The sequence below is a fragment of the Bison bison genome, unplaced genomic scaffold, assembly GCF_000754665.1.
Source record: "Bison bison bison isolate TAMUID 2011002044 unplaced genomic scaffold, Bison_UMD1.0 scf7180017864459, whole genome shotgun sequence".
NCBI classification, from domain to species: Eukaryota; Metazoa; Chordata; class Mammalia; order Artiodactyla; family Bovidae; genus Bison; species Bison bison.
Genome location: NW_011495021.1, coordinates 1,314,266 through 1,321,129, shown reverse-complemented (window position 1 = coordinate 1,321,129; position 6,864 = coordinate 1,314,266).

The window sequence follows — 6,864 nt, the reverse complement described above, 5'->3', positions numbered from 1 at the left end:
GAAGGAAATGGCAACCCACTCCAGTGTTCTTGCCTGGAGAATCCCAGGGAGGGGAAGCCTGGTTGGCTGCCATCTATGGGGTCACACAGAGTCGGACACGACTGAAGCGACGCAGCAGCAGGCTCCTCTGTCCCTGGGATTCTCCAGGCAGCAATACTGGAGTGGGTTGCCATTTCCTTCTCCAATGCATGCATGCATGCTAAATCACTTCAGTCATTTCCGACTCTGTGCGACCCCATAGACAGCAGGCCACCAGGCTCCTCTGTCCACAGGATTCTCTAGGCAAGAATACTGGAGTGGGTTGCCATTTAATTCTCCATGATAATAAATGGCCTAATCACATTAACCAATCTTATCTGAAGTACCTCTGGTACTTTCCTTCTGTCTCACTAAAGTCCCACCTTTGTTGCAGTATAGCTGTGGTCAGATTCTCTTCCTTGTCTGTTTTGAATAGACTTTGTCTGTTTACTCTGCCAGTGAATTTTTTTTTTTTTTTGGTGATATATACCATTAATCTAAAAACCTTTATTAAAAGAGACTAAATGAGTTTATTAAGTCCCGCTCCCTTCTCCAACCCCAACCCAGTGACTAGGGGAATAGTGGCTAGCAAAGATGATTGGATCATTTATAGAGAAATCATACCTTGATATTTTGCACATCTAACTCTAATATAAATAAATTTGCAACCAACTGTGAGTGGGATTGATACTTTTAGTTTAAGATAATGTCAAATCCTTTTAAGTCTGAAAAGATTATAAAATTAATAAAAAAAGGTTTCCATTTCTGACATTAAAACAAACCAGAGAGGGATGACCAGATATGGAACAACAGGCTGGTTCAAAATTGGGAAAGGAGTACATCAAGGATGTATATTGTCACCCTATTTATTTAACTTATATGCAGAGTACATCATGCAAAATGCTGGCCTGGATGAAGCAGAAGCTGGAATCAAGACTGCCAGAAGAAATACCAACAACCTCAAATATACAGATGATTCCACTCTAATAGCAGAAAGCAAAAAGGAGCTAAAAAACCTCTTGATGAAGGTGAAAGAGGAGAGTGAAAAAGCTGGCTTAAAACTCAACATTCAAAATCTAAGATCATGGATCAGGTCCCATCACTTCATGGCAAATAGATGGGGAAACAATGGAAACAGAGAAACTTTATTTTCTTGGGCTCCAGAATCACTGTGAATGGTGACTGTGGCCATGAAATTAAAAGATGCTTGCTTCTTGAAAGAAAAGCTATGATCAACCTAGACTGCATATTAAAAAACAAAGATATCACTTTGCTGACAAAGGTCCATATAGTCAAAGCTATGGTTTTTCCAGTAGTCATGTATGGATGTGAGAGTTGGACCATAAAGAAGGCTGGGTGCTGAAGAATTGATGATTTCAAACTCTAGTGCTGAAGAAGACTCTTGAGAGTCCCTTGGACAGAAAAGAGATCAGTCAATCTTAAAGGAAATCAACTCTGAATAGTCACTGTTAGGACTGCTACTGAAGCTGAAGCTCCAATGCTTTGGTCACCTGATGTGAAGAGAGACGCATTGGAAAAGACCCTGATGCTGGAAAAGATAGAGGGCAGGAAGAGAAGGTGATGACAGAGGATGAGATGGTTGGATGGCATCACTGACTCAGTGGACATGAGTTCAACTCAATGGACACTGGGAGGTGAAGGACAGGGAAGCCTGGGTTGCTGCAGTCCATGGAGTCACAAAGAGTCAGACACAACTTAACGTCTCAACAACAACAAGAGAGGGGTGAGATAGGCAGAATTCTAAGAATGACCCAGTGACCTTTGCCCTTGCACAATTCCCTCTCTTGTGAATATGTCATATTATATGGTAAAAGAGATTTTGCATATGTAATTAAGGTTACTAATCAGTTGATTAAGTTAATAAAAGGAGATAATCTGGGTTATTCTAATGTAATCACACAAGTCCTTTAAAAGCAGAGTTTTCTTTGGCTAGTGGCAGAAGGCAATGGCACCCCACTCCAGTACTCTTGCCTGGAGAATCCCATGGACAGAGGAGCCTGGTAGGCTGCAGTTCATGGGGTCGCTGAGGGTCGGACACGACTGAGCGACTTCACTTTCACTTTTCACACATTGGAGAAGGAAATGGCAACCCACTCCAGTGTTCTTGCCTGGAGAATCCCAGGGACGGGGAAGCCTGGTAGGCTGCTGTCTATGGGGTCGCACAGAGTCAGACACGACTGAAGCGACTTAGCAGCAGCAGCAGCAGGAGAGGCTAGAATTGAAAGATGATTCTGTTGCTGATCTTGGAGATGAAGGGGCCCATGTGATAAGGCTACGGTGGAGACAACTTTAGAAAAAAACAGCAGCCTCTGACTGATAGCCAGAAAAGAAATGGGGACCTCAGATCTATAGCAACAAGAAACTGGATTTTGCCAACAACCTTAACGAGGTTGAAATCAGATTCTTCCCCAGAGCTTCCAGATAAGACCACAGCCTAGCTGATACCTTGATTTTGGCGTTGTAATATCCTGAGCAGAGAACCTAGTCAGGCCTGCCTTGACTTATGATTTACAGACCTGTAAACTAACAAATGGGTGTTGGTTTAAGCCACTGAGTTTGTGGTAATTTTTTTACATAGCAATAGAAAATAAATCGGCAAATTTCAAAAAACTACTAGGACATTTATGGATGAAAAGTGCTGACTGAGGAAAGGGAGGTTAAGTGAAGGTATGAACATAGAACAGTTTACTCCTTGTTATCTGCCACCATTGGGTTGGACAACAGAATCACTGATTCTAAGCATAAATAATTTTATCATAGCATATAAGTTAGCTTACAGAATATTTAGAAAGGCTACAGAATCAAAGTTTGATCCCACACTAAAGTGAGACACTCAGGAAAGCTGTTCACTCCATGAGATTTTGCCAGTGGAAATCCCTCCCAGTCACTCTAGAAGCTAGGGATTAGATATTAGTACTCTCATTATTATTGCTACAGAAAGACTGAAGGACTTTTAAACTGTGATTGCTAGTTGGGTTGTGTGGTCTCAAAAACTTCACATCTGCCTTTCAAGTCTTGGCAGAAGCTAGTCATGTTAGAGGCGAAAAGGAAAAAAAAATAAATCTCAGAAATACAAAAAGGGGATATTACCAAACTGGACAGCTACCAAAATGGGTAAGAGGGAAGAGATTAAAATGGTTTAGTCAGTAAAAAGGAGCAATCAGAGAATAAAAAGAGCTTTTGTTTTAAAAATGATTGTCAAATTTAAAAATTCAATAGAATTTTTGAAAGATGAAGTCAATTATCCAGAATATAAAGAAAAAAGGAAGCAACTGATAAATATTAAAAAGAAAGAAGATTAGGATGGATAAATTCAGACTACTAAGATTTCCAAAGAGAAGAATGAAAGTGAGGAAATTATCAAAGATATAATAAATATAATAAAAGATATTTCCTAAAACAAAAGGGGACCAATTTACCTTCTAGTGGAAAGAGCTTATCAAGTGCTGAGTCAGATGAGTGAATGACCTAGATATGTGGTTAATAAATTTCAGAACATTGGATAGAATGAGAAAAATCTGTTTACATAATGGGAAAAATAGGCTCAAAGAGGCAAACATTAGATAAGCATAAAATTTTTCATTTACATCAGGTAATGCTAAAAGACAGAAGTTCTGAAGGAAATGTCACCAACACTAGCAATTTTATATCAAGCTACATTATCAAAGTAATGTAAAGACACAAAGGATTTAGAAAGCTTATCTCTCATGCACAATTAATGAATAAGGCACTAGAAGATATATACCAGAGAAAGCAGGATTGCTTAAAATTTGTATTTATGTATTATTATTGCTTAATTTTATGCTTAAATGGTTTTATTAATCAACACCTGTCCTTTTATATCCCAGGTTATTGTGTGATTCACCAGTTACTTGGGACAACAAACTCTCTTGCTTGAATTAGCTTGAGTGAGTCTCTGCTTTTTTGTTACAAATGAAGGAACTTTTTTAATAGCTAAAATGAGGCTCTTTAATAGCTTTGTGTTTGTGGGGATGTAGAAGAAAGAATGGATATCAGGCATAGAATCAAAATGCCTTAGATAACAGAGATAAATGGATGCTAGGAAGAGGGAAGAGTCAAAGATGAGTCTCAAACCCTTGTGACAGGTAACACAGAACAAAGAATAGATTTGGGCAGAAAGATCTTGAGTCCCAAATTGAACATGTCAATTACAGGTTAAGAGGACAGTGCTTGTGAGACGTTTGATGAATACACATATTAAAAAGTTGGATACATTAGTTTGGACTCATCTTAATGCAGTATTCTCTCACCCCACAGAAATAAGACTTAAATGTCATGAAAATTTTTGATATTGAATTATTTATAACAGGATTTTGACAATAATTTGATTGGCAAATTGACTCAATAAGAGTACATCAAACTAATACAGCAACATACCATTATTACTTAAGCTTTCATTGTTTTAAAACAATTATATTATTTTAATACTCTTCAGAAACCTGTATGCAGGTCAGGAAGCAACAGTTAGAACTGGACATGGAACAACAGACTGGCTCCAAATAGGAAAAGGAGTACGTCAAGGCTGTATATTGTCACCCTGCTTATTTAATTTATAGGCAGAGTACATAATGAGAAACGCTGGGCTGGAGGAAGCACAGGCTGGAATCAAGATTGCCAGGAGAAATATCAATAACCTCAGATATGCAGATGACACCACCCTTATGGCAGAAAGTGAAGAAGAACTAAAAAGCCTCTTGGTGAAAGTGAAAGAGGAGAGTCAAAAAGTTGGCTTAAAGCTCAACATTCAGAAAACTAAGATCATGGCATCCGGTCCCATCACTTCATGGGAAATAGATGGGGAAACAGTGGAAACAGTGGCTGACTTTATTTTTCTGGGCTCCAAAATCACGGCAGATGGTGATTGCAGCCATGAAAGTAAAAGACGCTTACTCCTTGGAAGGAAAGTTATGACCAACCTAGATAGCATATTGAAAAGCAGAGACATTACTTTGTCAACAAAGGTCCATGTTGTCAAGGCTATGGTTTTTCCAGTGGTCATGTATGGATGTGAGAGTTGGACTATAAAGAAAGCTGAGTGCTGAAGAATTGATGCTTTTGAGCTGTGTTGGAGAAGACTCTTGAGAGTCCCTTGGACTGCAAGGAGATCCAACCAGTTCATCCTAAAGGAAATCAGTCCTGAATATTCATTGGAAGGACTGATGCTGAAGCTGAAACTCCAATACTTTGGCCACCTGATGCGAAGAGCTGACTCATTTGAAAAAACCCTGATGCTGGGAAAGATTGAGGGCAGGAGGAGAAGGGGATGACAGAGGATGAGATGGTTGGATGGCATCATCGAATCAATGGACATGGGTTTGGGTGGACTTCCGGAATTGGTGGTGGACAGGGAGGCCTGCGTGCTGCAGTTCATGGGGTTGCAAAGAGTTGGACATGACTGAGTGACTGAACTGAACTGAACTGAATACTATTTGGCTTTCTACTTTGAGCACAGAATTGTAATTCATAAAACTTGAATATTTTATTCATTTGATAGTATATATTTCTTACTATAAGTCAATAAATCATAATCCTTTTTTTTTTCATAGATACTCCCTTTATTAAACGTCTGGTGGTTTGTACCATCCAGAAAATACAATCTTAACAATTCTGTGGAAAATTCACCTTTTTTTATTTTTAATTACAGTAGATTTACAATATTATATTAGTTTCAGGTGTACAGCACAGTGATTCAGTATTTTACAGATTATACTCTACCAAATATTATTATACAATGATGACTATAATTCTTTATCTGATACAATATAAATTTGTTGCTGTTTTATAAATAAGAGTTTTTAATTTCTTAATCCCATACACATAATTTGTCCCATCACACTTCTGTCTCTCCTCTGATAACTATTAGTTTGTTTTCTGTATCTGTGTAGTTGCTAAGTCATGTCCAGCTCTTTGAGACCCCATGGACTGTAGCCTGCCAGGCTCCCCTGTCCATGGGATTCTCCAGGCAAGAATACTGGAGTGGGTTGCCATTTCCTCCTCCAAAATCATAATCTTTTTAAATAGAGAAGTCCTTTGTGAATTTTTTGGGTTAGTATTAGCTAGTTGCCAAAGGACTGAGCAATTTCTGAGTCACCAAAAAATTAAGTTTCTGGAGGCACAAACTTGAGGAACCAGTCAGGAGCTTATGATGTCTCCAAGGTGATTTATTAATAGGTATGGATGTGGACAGCTGGACTCTGTAGATACCATCTTTAGTTTGGCTTCACTGAAATATTTATAAACTGATATCTGAGTATATTTTGGCTTTCCTTCTCAATGCCCCAAGTGGTTAAAAAAAACGATTAGCTGAAGAGAATATAAGGTTGCTGCTTTGTAAATGAAACATATGACTCTAAGCTACCTTCCAAAACTCCAGTGAAGTTATAGCATAGGAATGTTTTAAAAGGAATGAACCCACAAGTACTAAAGGATGACAGTGGACACAAAACCAACATAATTTTGGAAAATGGTAGGTGTCATAACAAACTGGTGATAGATGTATATTGAACCTCTGTTGCAATAGGTGAGAACCAGTCTAGTTTACCTTTAATTCCAAAAGAGCCTAAGGATAAATGAGATCAAGTCCCTCTGGCAGTTGAAGGAACAGTGAAATGATGTTCTAAAATACAGGACATTGATTAAAAGCTGCTTAGGAAGAAGTGATACCCCTAGGTCCCCTTCCTCATACTGAACAATTAGACTACTTCCTCCACTCAGGATAATCGGCAGAGATTTATTTTCTGCAGGAGGTAAAAACAGAAAGGCTCTGCATTGGGAGAACCTGAGAATAATCAAATTGGTAGTATC